The sequence below is a fragment of the Gracilinanus agilis genome, chromosome 1 (genome assembly GCF_016433145.1).
Source record: "Gracilinanus agilis isolate LMUSP501 chromosome 1, AgileGrace, whole genome shotgun sequence".
Lineage (NCBI taxonomy): Eukaryota > Metazoa > Chordata > Mammalia > Didelphimorphia > Didelphidae > Gracilinanus > Gracilinanus agilis.
The window spans coordinates 297,798,619-297,818,337 of NC_058130.1; the positions used below are offsets into that span (position 1 = coordinate 297,798,619).

Consider the following 19,719-nt stretch of genomic DNA (forward strand, 5'->3'; position numbering starts at 1 on the left):
ACTTCCCTTTCTACCCCCTCCCTTACTTCCCCCCCTTTTTGTTTTTAAAGGCCTTATGAATTCCCTCCTCCTTTTTCTCCCCTCCCTTTTTTTTGACCTGCCCACTCCCCTGCTCCCCTTGGTTTATCCCTTCTGACTTTCTCAGAAGGGTTAGATAAGAGTTTTATGTCCCAATGGATAGTATAGCTACTCTTCCCTCTAAGGGTTGATTACACTGAGAGTAAGTTTTGATTATTACCTCTTAACGCTCTCTTCCTCTCCTTCTTATAATAGTATTTGTCCCCTCTCCTTCCCATGCACTCTTTGTGTGTAATAGAATATCCTATTTTTCTTATTCACTCAAGTTTCTCTTGGTGTCCCCTGCTATTCACCCCCTCTTTCCCATCCCCCATGCCATCTTAGATTATTTAGTGTTCCACCCTCACCCTGTGAATTATTCTTCTGATTACTATAATAGTAAATACTATAATAGTGAATAGAGTTCACTACAGAGAATTATACATAACATTTCTCTACATAGGAATACAGATAATTAGATCTCACTGTGGCCCTTAAAAAGGCAAATTTAAAAATTATAAGTTTTCTTTCTTTCCCCTCTGTTTCTTATTTACCTTTTCATGTTTCTCTCGATTTTTGTGGTTGGATATCAAACTTTCCATTTAGCCCTTGTCTTTTCTGTGCAAATACTTGGAATTCTTCAATTTTCTTGAATGCCCATACTTTCCCCTGGAAATATATAGTCAATTTTGATGGGTAGTTTATCCGTGGTTGTAGGCCCAGCTCTCTTGCCTTTCTGAATATTGTATTCCAAGTCTTATGGTCTTTTAGTGTGGAGGCTGCCAGATCCTGTGTGATCCTGATTGGTTTTTCTTGATATTTGAATTGTCTCTTTCTGGCTTCTTGTAAGATTTTTTCTTTTGCTTGAAAGCTCTTGAATTTAGCAATTATATTTCTGGGCGTTTTCTTATCTGAATTGAATGTAGTGGGTGTTCTATGAGTCCTTTCAATGTCTATATTGCCTTCTTGTTGTAGGACTTCAGGGCAATTTTGCTGAATAATTTCTTTTAGTATGGAGTCCAGGTTTCTATTAATTTCTGGTTTATCTGGAAGGCCAATTATTCTCAAATTGTGTCTTCTAGACCGGTTTTCTTTGTCTGTCACTCTCTCACTGAGATATTTCATGTTTCCTTCTATTTTTTCAGTCTTTTGACTTTGTTTTATTTGTTCTTGTTTTCTTGAGAGATCATTAGCTTCTTATTACTCAATTCTAGCCTTTAGGGACTGGTTTTTGGCTTTAATCTTTTCGTTTTCAGCTATGATCTTTTGGTTTTCTTTTTCAATCTGGTTCAATTTGCTTATCAGTTCATTTGATTTCTGAGCCTCACTTTCCAATTGCAAGATTCTACCTTTTAAACTGTTATTTTCTTGCCACATCTCTTCCATTTTCCTCAAAATCTCAGTTTTGAACTCTTCCATAGCTTGTGACCCATTTTCCTTATTTGAGGTGGGTCCGGATGCTTGTCTGTTCTCCTCCTCTGTTTGCTCGGTTGTCTGGATTTTCTCCGTGTAAAAGTTGTCGAGTGTTAAAGACTTTTTTTTCTTGTTATTAATCTTTCTCTTCTGAACTTCCTGAGACTGAGTAGCCATCATTAGCCCAGCAGCTTCTCAGTTTTATCCTCGCGCTCAGGGTCTGTCCGCGGTCTTTTGGCTCCTTAGGTCTGGTTTTTTCCAATGTCAAGCCCGCTCGTGGATCCCCTTGCTTGATCCTCTGCAGGAGGTTCCTTTACCAGTCTCAGGGCGCTGCTTTCACAGTCGTATATCTGTCTGTGCTGGTTCCCCACTCAGGGTTTCAGAGCTTTAGCTGGTGGCTGTGTCTGCCTCCACCCACGCCTCCACTGAGCCTGAGCTCTGAGCCCACCTGAGCTCTGCTCCCTCGCTTAGACCTGAGCCCGCACTTAGATTTCGGGTGTATTCTTTGGTTTTTGGGGTCCCAAATCTTGCTGCTCTCAGGAACAGGCCCTGGAGCTGCCAATGACTTGATGGGTGCCCCAAACTTGCTCTATTTCTTTTTAGCTGGCTTTGTTGCTATAGGTGGTGTGTGTGGAGGGGGTGGGGGTGGGGTGGTTGCTCAGCCCGCGATTTAGTGAGAGCTTTTCACCCCTTTATAGCATGGAAATGTCCCGATTCCACGTACCTTCCACGCTGCACCCTGTTGTGGGGTTCCTCCATTCGTCTGGACTTGTTTTTATGTCCCCTTGAGTCGTTTTGTGTGTTTCAGTCAGGAGAGGTTAAGAGCTGCTTTTTACTCTGCCACCATCTTAACCCGGAAACCAGGATGGGATTTTTTAGAAAGGCTAAAAACCCTTTTTTAAATCTTTCTTTATTAATAAATGGTTGTAAATCTAGTAATACACCTTCAAATTAATTTTTACTTATAACAGATTTTAGTTGGGAACTGAAGTAAGTAAGATAAATTTCTATATCCAACTAAGTGTATATGTTATTCTTTCTTTGAGCCAACTCAAGTGAGAGTAAGATTCAAGCATTACTCAACACTCACTTCCATCTTCCTCTTCATTATAATGCCTCTTTTGTATATCTTATTATTTATTTGAAATAATTTTAAGTGGCAAAATTGGGAAAATGAGGGGATGCCCTTCAATTGGGGAATGGCTGAACAAATTGTGGTATCTGTTGGTAATGGAATACTGTTGTGATCAAAGGAATAATGAATTGGAGGAATTCCATGTAAACTGGAATGACCTCCAGGAATTGATGCAAAGTGAAAGGAGTAGAACCAGAAGAACACTGTACACAGAGACAGATACACTTTGGTACAATCCAATGTAATGGATTTCTCTACTAGCAGCAATACAGTGATCCAGAACCACTCTCAGGGACTTATGAGAAAGAACACTATCCACATTCAGAGGAAGAACTCTGGGAGTAGAAAGACAGAAGAAAAACAACTGCTTGATCATATGGTTCATGATTGAGGATACAGACTCTAAATGTTATCCTAGTACAAATATCAATAATATTGAAATAGGTCTTGATCAATGACACATGTAAAACCCAGTGGAATTACAATGTTGCCTATGGAAGATGGGGGAGGGGAGGGAAAGAACATGAATCTTGTAACCATGGAAAAATATTCTAAATTAATTAATTAAATACAAATTTCCAAAAAAGAGAAATAATTCAAATAATTCATCCCACTCAATGTATCCTTTACCTTCCCTTCAAGTAGGGCCCTTTTTCTCAAGTCTTAATTTTTGGGTTTTTTTTGATACTATCCTATTGTAGTTAATTCATAACCAAATCCTCTCTCTATGTGTATTCCTTCTAATTACCCTAATATTGTTAAAGTTTCTAAATATCATGATTATTATCTTCCCATGTAAGAATATATATATATAGTTCAGTCTTATTGAATAGCTCAAGATTTTAAACCTTCTGTCATGTCAAATTCTCTTATAGTTCTGATCTTTTCAGTAGGAATGTTTGAAATTTCTCAATTTTCTGAAACAATCGTTTCCCCCCTTGAGGAATTATACTTATTTTTTAGGAATAATTCTTGGTTGTAGTTATAACACTTTTTTTCTTTCTGGAATATGATATTCCAGGCCCTTCAATCCTTTATAGTAGAAGTAGGCAAATTTTGTGCTTTTTGGACCATGGCTCATGATATTTGAATTGTTTCTTTCTGGATGCGTGTAGTTAACTTCGGAACTCTCGAATTTTTCTATGACATTCCTGACATTTTTCACTTGGGGTTCTCTTTCTGGAGGTGATTAGTGATTCTTTCAACATCTATTTCACTTTCTAATACTAGGATATTATGGCAATTTTCCTTAATTTTTTCTTGAAATATAATGTCTGGGTTCTTTTTTTCCCTCTTCCTCCCCTCTCTCACCTCTTTGACACGAGGAATAGCCTTATATGGTTATACACATACTTTCACATAATGTGAATTTCCATACTCCTCATGCCACGATACAAGACATATCTAAATGCAATAGAAATCTAATGAAGGAAAAATACAGTGGAAAATAACATTTTTTTATCTGCCCTCAGTTTCCAACAGTCCTTCTTTGGCTATTTACATTTTCTTCATGAATCTTTTCTTGTTATCTTAGAGAATTTCTTTGCTGAGGATGATATAGTCATTCACATTTGATCATCATATAATGATTCTGTTACTACAAACATTTTTCTCCTGGTTTTGTACATTTCACATTGCATCAGTAAATATGACCCTTTCCAGTTTTTCTCTGAATTCATCTTGTTCATTGTTCCTTATAGCACAGTAGTATTTCATTACAACTATATGCTATATATTTTTTATCCATTACCCAAGTTATAGAAAACTCCTCAGTTTCTAATACTTTGCAAGGACAAAAAGAGCTTCTAAAGTGTTTTACTATAGGTAGGTCAATTTCTTTTATCTCTGATCTTTTTGAGATACAGATTCAATAGTGGTATTTTAGGTCAAAGGAAACATAGTTTAGTGGTACTTTGATTCTAGTTCCATCTTGCTCTATAGATTTGTTGGGTCAGTTCACAGTTCCAGCAATAGTATGCTAGTGTCCCAATTTTTCCACATCTCTTCCAACATTTGTCATTTTTGTTTTTGGCCATCTTAACCAATCTGATAGGTGTGAAATGGTATCAGAGTTTTTTTTCAAATTGCATTTTTTCTAATCAATACTGATTTGGAACTTTCTTATTTAATTAGTTTTTATACTTCATAGAGTCATTAGTTTCCATTTGCTCAACATTAATTAATAATAGGAATCCATAGGATTGCTTTTTTTTATTTTTGGGTCATTTTCATTCAAAATAAAAATGTTTTTCCTTCTTTTTTCTTTTTTTTCTTCAATGTTTATGAATCTCATTATTGATTGATTTGCTTGACAGCTGGTCTTATTTCCATTCTTTCTCTCTTAGATTTGTTGTGTTTAACACCCCTCGCCCATATTCTTAGTAGCTTATTTCTGACATCTCCCCTTTTTTGCTCCTCTTCCACTTCATTTTGGTGTTTTCTCTTCTCTTCAGCACAATGCCTAGAACCCTCAGCCTTAGACTCTTTTAGCTGAAACTAGGAGACACTCTCAATTCACATTAAGAAAAAAACTGCAAAGACAGAACTGACTGAGGCTAATTTTTTCTTACTCTTTTTTCCTTCATAAAAACCCTTTATTTTTTTACCTATTACTCACTATATTGCCTTCTGATTATGTTCCCCCTTCCCCACCACATCAACACTTTATTTTTTTATGGCTAGGTTAAATTGATTATCTCTATCTTTTAAGGATTTGTGAGGGGCTTCAGGCTAACAGTATCATGGAGGGGGGTGAGGATGGACAGGAGGCCTTATATTGAAAAATCAAATATAAAATTAATTCAAATAGGTTACATTTCATTGTCAGTAAATACAATTTCTTTAAGTAACCAAAACATTCATCCATTCCGTGGTTCTGAAAAACAATTTGAATATTAGTATAATAAGAAAAACTAAAGCAATATAAGAGTCTGCACCATTCCTGAAGTGCAAATTTTTGAGATCTTAAATACAAATGTATGCACATGCACATGGGGGTGCATGCATACACACACACACACACACACACACACACACACACACACACACACACACACAAGGCTTCATTGTTTGGCAGAAAAATCCCTAATTTAGAAAATGCAACTTGGGGAGATAGTCAGAAGCCATCTGCATCCTAGTACTAGATGAGCATTGATACTGTTTTGTGGCCAAATGAATGGCCTGAAGGAAGTTACCCTGACTAATTACCATGTGTTGTGTCTGTTTTGTGGTCTACTAGAGGTTTTCCTGTAAGTAATGTCATGAGCCTTAACTGCCAGGAGGCTTCTTGGCACAAAAAAATGTTCCAAAGTTTTACATTCACAAATTAGTCACTCAGGGTGCAGTACTAATTTTGATAAGTATCTCAATATTCTCTCTCAATCAGATATAAGTATCCTGAGCACTGGGGAGAGGGACTGGTATACTTGTTAACATCAGCCCTTGGGAACAGCTCAGAAATCTTCTGACATAATTCACACAACTCATAATTTGGAGATTTAGCATTATGGAGCAATGAATATAGATGGAGAAAGTAGGAATCAAAGGTCTATGTGATTTTTTAAAAAAAGGTCTTAATGCAGGCCTTGTGATATAATAGAAAGATTAGATTGGGAGTTTGGAGAACTAAGTTTTTGCCCTAGTTGTTGGTCACTTTATGTGACCTCTCTAGGTCTGTTTCCTCATTTTTAAAATGAGAAAATTGCATTAAATTTTCTATAGTGTCCTTTCCAAACATAAAATTCTATGTGTCAAAGTGAATTTATTATGTTTATTTTTTTTAAATGAGTTCATTGATAAACATTAGAGACATCAACCCTGGAGAAGTAGCCATATCGTAATCAAAGAGGTTAAGATGGATGAACCAGTAATTCTGGGATAATTGTTTATATTAAAAATTTCCAGATGAATTAAATGACTGAGTAGGAAGGAAGAATTCTTTTGGCTAGGAAACTAACAAGGAGTGGTTAAGTCCGCTAATACCCATCAGTCAGTGACAGGAAAACAGAAAAAAAAAGATATGAAGAAGGAATGTTGTGAGCAAGGGTCAGTAATAAAAAGTGAAATAATAAAAACACTACTCAAGTGATGCCGCCCCCCCCCCCCGTTTCCTCTAGAAAACTGCTCCTTCAGTCATTTGGCCAACCCCAATCTTTAAAATTTTCCTTTTACCCAGAAATGTACCTATGGCTCCATTGAAAGATTTCCCTGTCTGTACAATTCTGTATAATCTTATATCTCATCTCTCTCACACACAAACCTAGAAAAACCCTATACTCATTTTTCTCAACTTCATCTCCTATCACCTACTTCTTAATCTTGTGTAGCCTGCTTTAGACTTCATTACTTCACTAAAACTGACATCTATAAAATTTGTCATCAGTCATCCTTTAATTGTTTTTTGTTGTGGCAATGGTGTTGGGTTTTTTTAAACCAGTTCTTTTCAATTACATCTAGAAGGAATTGTTGACTATTGTTAAAGGATATTTTCTGATTCAGATTCTCTTCCATCTTCCCCTCACACTTCACCAAAGTGGCACCAAGTCTGAAATAGGTTCTACCAATGCTATCATGCCATAAATACTGTTCATGCTTTGAAAGAAGACATATATCACAGATACAATACAAAAAAACCATAAAGGAAATTTAGTGAAAATGGCGTGCTTTGATTTGCAATCAGACTTCAATGTTTCCTACATTGGCTGTGCATAGCATTTTTCAAGCTGGATTCCTTAGGATTATCTTGAAACTTTGCATTGCTGAAAAATCTTAGTCCTTAATAAATTATCATTGTAGAATATTTCTGTACTCTATATTATGCTTTCCTGGTTCTGCTAATTTCACGATGCATCAGTTCATATAATTATTTCTAGGTTTTTCTGAACTTATGTGATTTATCATTTCTTTTTTTTAATTAAAATTTTTATTTTGAATATTTTCCCATAGTTACATGTTTCATGTTCTTTCCTTCTCCCCCAAACAGCCCCCAAATTGGGGAATGGCTTGATTTTTTGTACAATTGATTTAGCTCCTTGTATATTCGAGTAATTAGACCTTTGTCAGAGTTTATTGTTATAAAGATTTTTCCCCCCGTTTGTTGTTTCCCTTCTGATTTTACTTTCATTGCTTTTGTTTGTACAAAAACTTTTTAATGTAATGTAATAGAAATTATTTATTTTACATTTTGTAATTTTTTCTAACTCTTGCTTGGCTTTAAAATCTTTTCTTTCCCAGAGATCTGACAAGTATACTATTCTGTGTTCACCTAATTTTCTTATAGTTTCTTTCTTTATATTCAAATCATTCAACCACTCTGAATTCATCTTGGTATAGGGTTCTCTGTAACATGATGTCTAAGCTTTTCTTTTTTTGGTCATAGTTTTTAAGTAATCCAATAATTATTAAATTGTCTTTCTTGGATATATTTTACAGGTCAGTTTTTTATTGATATGTTTCATATTTTCTTTTATTTTCTTCTTTTGATTTTGTTTTGTTGTTTCTTGATGTCTCATGGAGGCATTAGCTTCTATTTGTCCAATTCTAATTTTTAAAGACAATTTCTTCAATGATCTTTTGATCCTCCTTTTCCGTTTGGTTCATTCTTCTTTTCATGACACTCTTTTTGTCATTGGATTTGTTTGCCTCTTTTTCCAGGAGGTCAATTCTATTTATTATATTTATATAATATAAATTTATTTCTTCATCAGATTTTTTTCCTCTTTTTCCAGTTGATTAATTTTGCTTTTTGAGCTATTTTCTTTTTTTAATTTTTCCTCAACCTGTCTTAATTGATTTTTGAATTCCTTTTTGAATTCTTTCATCATATGAGACCAGTTCCTGTTTTTTTGGTGTCTTTTTTATGAAGTTTTGTTTTTGTTTCTTCTCATCCTCTGTTGACTCTGCTCTTTGATCTTTTTTCTCCTTGGAAGTTTTTCAAAGTTATGTGCTTTTTCTGTTGTATGCTCATTTTTTCAACCTTTTGGTTTTTTCTTGCCTGTGGGCTGGAAGCTACTTGTTTATTATCTTTCCTCTGCTAGTTTACATGGTTAGGGCAGGTGTGCTAATCTGTCTCAAGGCTAAGTCTTCAATGCAGTCACCTTGTGAGATCTGAAACTGCCCAGACAAGGGGATGTCTGGACCTCACTGCAAGCTTATGCCAGGGCTGGGAACTTCAATGGCTGGTTCTGAGGTGTTCCTTTGTTGCTGTAACCCTCATTCCAATGTCTTGAAATTAGTTTATTCACATTCAAACAATGTAGAGTGGTAGGTGGAGGAGGGGATGTTTGGCCAGCACACCCCTGTATGCAGTTTTGCTTTTGGTTTCCCCTTAATCAATGAAAATCTCCCCTCTCTGCCTACCTTTCAGGTTGAATTCCGAGGGAAAACCCCATGTTTCTGTTTTGTTTTAGGATTTGGATTCTTGTCTTTTCATAGAGATTTTTAAAAATTTGTATGAAAGGATAGTCAGAGTGGTTTCAGCTTTTCCTGCTACTGAGCTGCCATCATGACTCCTCTAATTTTTTTTAGTTCAAAAATTGTATGAGAATCAGAACCAAAGCATACTAACTATTTGGGTAAAACTATATTTACAGTTCTCAAAGCAGTTTCATTGAAAATAATTTTAAAGCAACAATCACACCAAATACCACAATATGCTTCAAGTGTTATGTGAATTAAGCAAAAATGGAAAAAAAATAATTACAATATTTAGAGAATGGATAGTCACTCATTCTATGGCTATGGCTGGAGCAATTCTTAATTTTGCAAAGAAGAGAAGTAGCTTTTAAAGATAACATGGCAAAAAATTGAAAATATTTTTAATGTTAAAATAAATACAATGAATATTTAAGAGGAGAAATTACTTGGGGAAAAATCATTGCAGCAAATAGAATTGATAAAATTCTTGTATACAAAGGGAATCATTACACATACAATAAAATAAGCTAAAAGTGCTAAAAATATATAAATAGACAGTTCTGAATAAGAACAAAAGAAAATAATCATCAATCATTTGAAAGAATGATCAAAATGTTAATAAAGAGAAATGCAAATTAATACAATTTAGGATTTGGCTTTGTAAATTCTGGATGTTTAAAACGACAAAAGATTAAAATTGTAAATGTTGGAGAGTCTACATAAACATTGCTGGAGTTCTGAATTAGTTTGACTGTACTGACAACTAATTTGGAAAGACATGAATTGATCATGAATGAAACAGTCATTATCAGAACAATTTAAATGATGACAACATGTGAAAGGAAATAACATGAAGAAAGTATGATTTCTTATGTATAACAATATTTACATTTGTTCTCCTTGATTAAACCTATTTATTACAATCATGGGAAAGGGAAGGGAAGGGGAGAGTCATTAGGAAGCGAGCAGGATTACAAAGAAACACACATCAATAAAACATTTTAAAAGGAGGAAAATTAAGTAATGTATTAGATGGCCTCTCAACAAGTTTTCTAGTTGTATGTCTTTCTAAATATTTATGACCACCAATTACTAATGAGTCAATTGTCTAATGAATTCTGGCATGTATAGAAGCAGTTACTGACTCAGTACAAAGAAATCTCTTTTTTCCTAGTCAGAAAGCATTTTTTAAAAAGCCTACACTTTCCAGATAATTTTCTCAACTCAGTTGGCCTGTGCTGACACAGCCTATACAGTTTCAATGCTTCCTAATTTCCTGGTCAATTTAGCAGTCTGGAGGAAAAAAAATCAGTTCTGATAGAATAGAAACTCTGTTTACAACCCAGGAAGACTGATGTAATATGTTCTCCAGCATCAGAAAAATCCAACTAGTGAAGACTAGGAAAAATCTGTATATACATCCTCTCAGTCAAAAAATGATTCGGTTACTTTAAGTTTTTTTTAAAGGTTTTATAATTTTCTGCATTTATGTTAGAAGAAGCACTGAACTGGGAATCAGATTACCTGAGGTTTTCATCATTCTGTACACTAACTGGCTGTGTGACCTAACATTGTTTGACAAACTCCTCCAAGTAGCATTTAATGCTTTTCACTTTATTTCTCCAGACTATCTTGCAAGTTGATTATTTATTCAACAAACATTGATTTAGAACCTACTATGTGTCAGGCACTATGGTGTTCTCTGGAGATGCAAAGACAAAAAATATTTCTTCCAAATTTCTCCTTCTTCCTCCTCCTCTTTGTATCCATTCCTCTAACTTACTTCCAATATTCAAACAATTGTTAATTTCTATCAATTTTGTCTCCAAAATGTCTGTCATATCTTTCCCCTCTCTCTAAGTGCCCAGTCCTCCTTCCAGTTCAGTTCCTCTCTCATTACCTTTTTCTGAGATAGAGTCTCATGATAGGTCTTCTTGCCTTCAATCTTTGAATTCTCCAAAATTTCTTACCTGGTTATCGCTAAAGCACAGATGTGACTAATACTGTGTGTGTGTGTGTGTGTGTGTGTGTGTGTGTGTGTGTGTGTGTATTATAGCTCTTGACTTACTACTTGATGTATCATAGAGTCATTAGTTTCTGCTTGAAAAATTCTAATTTTCAAGGCATTACTTTCTCCAGTGAATTTTCATTTCTTTTTCTATTTGACTAATATTTTTAAGAAGTTCTCTTCAGTGAATTTTTTGTGCCTCATTTACCATTTGAATAATTCTGTTTTTAAAGATATTTTTTTCATCAGTATTATTTGTTCCTCCTTTATCAAGGTGTTGACCCTATTTTAGAAATTCGCTTATCATCACTTTTGACAATATTTCTTCTACCCCACTTATTTGATTTTGAAGAACCTTTTTGCTCTTCAGGAATTCTTATTGGGCGTGTGACCAATTGACTTTTGTTTTTGAGGTTTTGGTGATAGTAACTTAGGCATTTTTTTCAGTTTATGTCTTGATTTATTCTGTCACCATAGTGACAGGTACTTTTTCTGCTGTTTGCTCATTTTTCAGCCTATTTATTGACTTTTAACTTTATTTAAACTTAGAATCTACACCTTGGTTTATACTAAGCTTCAGACTTTTGTGAAGATAGGATTAACTCTCCCCTTGCCTACTTTTACCCAAGGGTAAGTGGAAAGCCCTACCCTCTCCTCACACATTTTAAGCCAAGATACAGATAATATTAAATTTAAAAATAGCCTCTTTATTCAATATGCAGATGATTTGCTCTTGGCCTCACCAAATGCCACAGCATGCCAAGAAGATAGATAGCAAACTTCTTCTTTTATAACTACATAAGAGAGGCCGCAATGTCTCAAAGGCAAAGATTCAGTGGTATATCACCAAAGTGGAATAATTAGGGTTCATTTTAACTCCTGGTGTCCATTTTATTTCTCTTAAGCACATTGAAGATATTAAAAAATTCAGTGCTCCTACTGCTAAGAAACAGTTGAGAGCAATTTTAGGAGCAACAGGTTTTTGCACACAATGTATCCCTTTCTATGCAGAAATTACTAAATCCCTTATAGCATTAACAAAATATTCAGTCACTGAAGCACTTAGATTAAAGATGGAACACCTGTCAGCTCTCACAAATTTAAAACAGCCTGCCACTGCTCTAGGCATCCCATATTATAAAAAGCCAATTATTTGTGTGTACATGAACAGAGAGTTGTGGCTTCAGGTATTTTAACCCAAACTTTGGGACCAGTTCAGCATCCAGTTGCTTAATATTTGGCCCAGCTAGACCCAGTAGCTTCAGGGGCACCACCATGTCTTAGAAGCATAGCTGTGTTATAAGATAAGTTAATAAGATTGGTTGTGATTAGTTATTTAGGGTTTTGAAAGAATGTTAGGGAAAACCTTTGCTGGAAGTCATGGACATTTTGAATGGAATTCAGGGGTAGAGAGGAGGGAGGAAGCAACAGTCATTGCTGGTTTTTGAGAGGGGTTTGGAGCAGAAGTGCAATCAGCAGTCCCTATTTGACCTGGGATCTTGGAGATTGGTGAAGATTGTAGAGCCTGAATATATCATCTTGCAAGTCAATCCTGAATAATGGAGAGGCCTGTGTTCTGGTGACAGTTTGCAGACATCTTTCCCTACCTGGTTACTTTTGGATCATTGGCTATGGAGCAGTTGGTTCCTGGTATCCTGAAGACATCTCTGGATCAGTTGTGAGAACCCCAATCTCAAACCCTCTCCCTCAAGTCCTTAGCCAAGCTCTCAACCTGTAAGAAGCCAGGTTGGCTAAGGAACTTCCCTTTTCGATTAAGGAACTTCCATTTTTGACTCTAGTCCTAGTCAGTTAGACATAGTTTTACCTCTCCCACTCACCTATCCTTTCAAATTACAATTAAACTGTTTTCCCTGTTTGTTTTCTTTATACCTTGATTTCTCACAGTGTGTGTGTATATGTTAAACTCTGTGTTAATCCCTGGCTAGTTGGATCTGGGTTGGCAGTTGAGCCTGCAACTGCCAAACATATACTAATTGTTTTCCTCAATTTGTTAAGCTAATCCCAATATATATTGGTTCTTCCTGACTCTCACACACCCTTCCACAGAACACAGTTAATTTAGTTAAGTAATTGAAGTTAAAACCCCTAAGTTCTTCCTCCTTATAAAAGCTACCACAGCTTTATTCACTAAAGCTGCTGATGTAGCATTGGGATGCCCATTAACGATAATGTGCACACATGAAATCAAAGTATTGTTGCTAAGACATAAAACAGATGCATTTTCTAATCAGAGACTTGCAAGATATGAAGTAACCTTGTTGCGTAACTGAAATATTACTTTAAAATGATGTACAACTTTTAACCCTGCCACCTTGATTCCTGATTTACCAGTTTCAGGGGAACCATTACACAGGGGTGAATTTTTAGTGTCCGTGACTGAAAAGCCTCAAGATAATTTCATGGACACTCCTTTAGACAGCCCAGATCTAGTTTTATTCACTGATGGTTCTTCTTTCATGGGTGATGGCATTCATTTTACTGGAACTTCTGTAGTCATAGAATTTGTCACTGTGTGGTCAGCTTCACTGCCCTCAAATGTTAGTGCTCAAGGTACAGAACTTATAGCCCTAAAACATGCCTATATAATTGCCAAAGACAAAAAGACAACAATTTATATGGATTCCAGGTATGCATTTGGAATTTGTCATGAAGTAGGTATGTTATGGCTTCAGAGAGAATTTTTAACCTCAGCTAGAAAATCTGTAGGAAATGCAGGAATAATTAATGAAGTTCTTTCTGCTCTCTAGCTTCCTGAAACCCTAGCCATAGTTCATTGCCCTGCCCATACAGATGGCACTGTCCTTGTCTCTAGGGGGAATGACTGGGCAGATACCACCACAAATCTAGCACCTGTAGAAGGGTTTGAATTAATTTTAACTTTGACAATGAATAGTGAATCAGATTTATCACTTTCCTATAATGAAAAGGAAGTGGAAAAATGGGAGCAGAATTTTAAAGCTAAACAGATAAATGGAGAATGGGTGTCCTCTAAAGGAAAATCCCTGCTCCCTAGAAGTTTTTATCACCAAGTATGCCAATCTGTGCATAAAAATGGTCACTTTGGCACCCAAGGCATTGTAGCCACTTTTAAAAGAATATGAATAGCCCCTGATATAACTGCTATAATGTCTAAAGTGTGTTCAGCCTCTCCTACCTGCCAAGCATATAACCAGCACTCCTTTCATGGCAAAGCATTTGGTGGGCACCTTCCAGTTTACATACCTTTAAAAAAACTGCAAATTGATTTTGTAACAATGCCAAAGACTGGACATTATAAATGTTGTCTAGTCATAGTGGACCAGCTGACCAGATGACAGGAAGCATTTCCTACTGCCTGAACCACAGTGGATTTCGTTGCCAAGGCACTCGTAAAAAAAGTTTATTCCTCTCTTTTGGCCAGTCATCATGGATTGATTTGGACAGAGGAACTCATTTTACTGATTCAGTTCTGTCCCAAATTTATTCCTCTCTGGGGTCCCTCAATGCATCACCAGCAAAGGATCCCATGTAATCTTTCTAAATAGTTTTATAACCTACTTATTGTCTGTGGCCTGAGAGTTCCTGAAGCTGTTGCAGCTTCCTCCAGTCTGATGATTACATTATCATGGCAGTATTTCCATGACATGCAGTGAGTTCTGGGTTGACAATAACCCAATATTAAAGAACTCTCCTGCCAACCTCCTAAGTTTTCTTGGTTTGAGAAATTGCATGACACTGAACTCTGAAATTGGCTCTGCAACTCCAAAATTTATTTCAGCTATTATTTTAGACTTGTTTTGAAGTGAATATTAAGAAAGTTCACCTGAGTCACTGCCACTTCTCCAACATTGTGACTCCATCCCACAATTCATGTAATCTCAGTTGGTTGAGAGTGACTCGGTCATAAACTTTTGATATTGTAGAATGAGTGAATAATAAGATTGAGAAGAATCCGGAAGAATGTAGAATAAAAGATAATTAGGTTGTGAGACCAAAAAAGATAGCACCATAATCATCTAAACCGGTGGTTCCCAAACTTTTTTGGTCTACTGCCCCCTTTCCAGAAAAAAATATTACTTAGCTTCCTGAAAATTAATTTTTAAAAAAAATTTAATTGCAATTAATAGGAAAGGTAAATGCACCTGTGGCCATCACCACTCCCCTGGATCGTGGCAGCACCCACCAGGGGGCAGTAGCTCTCACTTTGGGAGTCACTGATCTAAACAATCATACCAGAATAGGGAGAAGAAACTAATTATGCCTTTTTTTAATAGAAATGAAGTTTGGAAATCTATGAGAACAGGAACTGGTTTTTATTTTCTTTTCATAATTCCTGCATTGCCATGGGGATGAAATACATTCAAAATGAATTCTATCACAGAATTCACCAGAAAATATTTTGTAATTATTTTTCAAGATTACATGTAGGTACAATTTTAATGATCATTTTCTAACATTTTGTAATCCATTTCTCACCCTCCATCGCAAACATCCTTCCTTCTCAAGATGGCAGTTAATATGAAATTCTTTGAAAATCCACTGTTATGCAATATATATTTCTATGTTCATCATGTTGCAAAAAAAAAATTAATGAAGGAAAAAAGTGAGGAGTGCTATGTTTCAATATTCATTCAGACTCCACAAGTTCCTTCTATGGTTATGGATAGCTTTTTTCATCATTAATCCCTTGTGTTTGCCTTGGATTCTTGATGACAGTTGAATTATTTCTAGTTGATCATTGTACATTTTAGTTGTAACTGTGTAACTGTGTATAATGTTCCTTGGGTTTGCTTATTTCACTTTGTGTCATTTCATATAAGCCTTTCCACTTTTTTTTTAATGATCATTTTGTTTGTCATTTCTTATTGGCATAATAGTATTCCATTACAACCATGTATCACAACTCATTCAGCCATTTCCCAACTGATTGACATACCTTTAGTTTCCAATTATTTAGAGATGCTATAAATATATCATACAAGCAGTTCCTTTCCCTTATCTTTGATCTGTTTGGGATATAGAACTAGTAGTGGTTTTGCTGTGGTCAAAAGACATGCACATTTTTTTACTTCCCTTTTGGCATGGTTCCAAATGCTCCCCAGAATGGTTGTATCAATTCACAGCTCCAACAGTGGACTATTTTTCCCCCAATTTTCCAACATTCCTTCCAAAATCTTTTTTCATTTTTGGTCATATTAGGCAATATAAGTTTGAGGTGATACCACAGAGTTGTTTTAATTTCCATCTCTCTAATTAATAGTGATTTGGAGCATCTTTTCAAATTACTATAGATACTTATTTTCATCTGAGAATTGCCTGTACTATGGTTTGAGCATTTATTAATTGGAGAAATGTATTCTTGTAAAATTGACTGCTTAATAAATATCAATATTTGAGGAATGAGGCCTTTGTCAGAGATGTGCTATAATTTTTTTTCCATTTTCTTCATTCACTTATAATCCTTTTTGCATCAGTTTTGTTTGTGTGAAAACTCTTAATTTGATGTATTCAAAGTTATTTGTTCTGTATCTGGAAATGTTCACTAAGGTCTTGTTTCATAATTAGGTATTCTCTTATCCATGGTCCTAGTAGATTAATTATTTTGAGGTTCCTTAATTATTTCGTCAACACCCTTTATTTTTATTTTATTTTATTTTATTTTATTTTTTTAAACCCTTGTACTTTGGCGTATTGTCTCATAGGTAGAAGATTGGTAAGGGTGGGCAATGGGGGTCAAGTGACCTGCCCAGGGTCACACAGCTGGGAAGTGGCTGAGGCCGGGTTTGAACCTAGGACCTCCTGTCTCTAGGCCTGACTCTCACTCCACTGAGCTACCCAGCTGCCCTACCCTTTATTTTTTAATCATGTATTCATTTTGACTTTATTTTGGTATTTGGCATAAGGTAGTGCCTATGTCCAGTTTCTGCCATTCTATTTTCTAGTTTTAGTTTCACAGCAGTTTTTGTGAAATAATGAATTTTTCCAAAAGCTTGGATCTTTCAATTTGCTAAACTTTAGATTACTATGTTCATTTTAATACATGTGTTGGGGGTCTAATCTATTTCCATTGATCCACTACTCTGTTTCTTAGCATATACCAGACTGTTTTCTTGGCTTTTGTTTTAAAATACAGTGAGATCTGGCATAGCTAGGCCACCTTACATCATTTTATTCATTAATTCTTTTGATATTCTCAGTCTTTTGTTCTTCCAAAGGAATTTTATTACTATCATTTTCTGGCTCTATGAAATAATTTTTTGGATAGTTAGATTGGTATGGCATTGAATTGATACATGAATCCAGGTAAAATTGTCATGTTTATTATATTAGTTTGGTCTACCCATGATCAATTAATGTTTGTTCAGCAGTTTATAACATACTTTATTTATGTGGTAACTATTTAATACTTATTCTCATATAATTCTTAGCTTTGTCTTGGCAGGAAGACTCCAAGTTATAGTTTGGTTATCTTAAATAGGGTTTCTCTTTCTGTCTCTTTCTTTTGGATTTTATTTCTACTATAAAGAAATATTAATGATTTATACTGGTTTATTTTGTGTCCTGCAACTTTGTTAATGTGTTTAATTGTTTCAAATGGCTTTTTGGTTAATTCTATAGGATTTTCTAAATATACTATCATACCATTTGCAAAGAGTGATAACAATTTATTCTTTATCTACTGTAAATTCTGCAATTTATTTTTCTTCTTGTATTGCTATAGCTAGCATATGTAGTAGAATATCGAATAGTAGTGATGATAATGGACAACATTGTTTCACTTGTGATCTAACTGTAAAGGTTTCTAACATATCCTCATTAGACATAATGTTAGCTATTTGTTTTAGATAGATGTTATTTATCATTTGGAGGAATGTTCCATGTTCTCTACCATTTTAATAGGAATAAGTATTATATTTTGTCAAAAGTTATTTCTGCATTTCTTGAAATGATCATATGCTTTTCATTGGTTTTGTTATGGTCATGATCAATTTTGTTGAGAGTTTTCCTAATATTAAATCATCCTTGCATTCCTGGCATAAAACCTACCCATTCATAGTGAATGATGCTTGTCATATATTGCTATTGTATCTTCCTGTATTTTAGTTAAAATGTTTGCATCAATATTCTTTAGGGAGATTTGTCCATCATTTTCTTTCTTTGCTTTATCTCTTCCTGGCTTAGGAATCAAAACTTTATTTGTGTCATAAAAATAATTTGGTAGAATTCCTGCTTCAGCTATTTTTCCAAAAAATATATATAATATTAGAATCAATCACTCATTATATTTTTGTCTATCTATTAACCTCTGAGACTTTTTTTCTTTTTGGATGTTTTCCATATTTTATAGTGTTTATATTTCCAGAAAAAATAGTTTTATGAAAAATAATACCAAATACACAGTGCTATATACATATTATTACACTGTCCAACCAAGGTCAATAAATTTCTGGGGCTTTTTTCATAGGGAATTCTTTTATTGCCTATTCAATTTCTTTTCCCTCTTCTTATAATTTTGACTTTATATATATGTATATGAATACATATATATGCATATACACATGATATTCTTATGTTTCACACAGACTGTGAGATGATTGACATATATTTGGACCAAAAACTCATAAAAATTGCTTGAGTTTCTTCTCAGAAAAAGTAACTAAAATTCTCTATAATCATGCAAAAAAATGCTCTAAAACACTATTTAGAGAAATGCAAATTATTATTAACAGAAAAGGAAAATGGCAGAACTTGGAGGGTACATTGGAAAATTGCGACACTAATGCACTATTTGGAGAGTTGTGAACTGATCCCGTTCTCAAGAACAATTTGGACATATGACAAAAATAGGGCTTTAAAGAGTACAAAGCCTTTGACTACCATTACTACCATTATTAGGCTTATATCCCAAAGAGATGAAAAAAATATTGAAGACTCTATATGTACAAAATATTTAAAACAACTCTTTATGTAGGAGGAAAAAGTAGAAGGTGAGGGGATACTCCACCAATTGGGAAATAACTAAGTATACAATCGTATATTATTGTAATGGAATACTGTTTTGTTAGAAGAAATGATAAGCAGGAGGACCTCAGAAAAATCTGGAAAGATTTTCACAAACAGAAACAGATTAAAATAAGCAGAACCAATACATTGTACCAGAACCAAAACCATTGTACATAATGACAGGAATACTGAACACTGACAAACTGTGAATAACTATTCTCAGAAATACAATGATCCAAAACAACCCCAAAGGACTCTTGATGAAAAAAAAAATGCTTTCTCCTTCCAGAGAATGAACTCATGGAGTCTGAATCTACACCAAACAAATTTTTCCCTTTCTTACTTTTTTTGTTTTAATTTTCTTACACAGAAAGATTAATATGGAAAATATTTCACATACAAGATTTAACATGTAAAATCTACATGAAAATTATTTACTGGTTCAGTTGGAGGGAGAATGTAAAATGGTGGGAACTTTTTACATGTAATTGCACAGAAATTGAATTTAAAATGTATCGACTAATGGAAGAGGAAAGATAATTAAATGTCTCATCACAGAAATGGGAAAATTTATGTAAAACCATGAATACAAACACACACACACACACACACACACACACACACACACACACACACACACACATATATATATATATATATATATATATATATATATATATATATATAT

The 19,719-nt window shown here is 34.6% G+C and overlaps 1 pseudogene; it reads right to left on the reverse strand.

Annotated features, from left to right (window-relative positions):
- LOC123251138 overlaps positions 1–19,719 on the reverse strand; it is a 62,002-nt pseudogene that overhangs the window by 32,343 nt on the left and 9,940 nt on the right.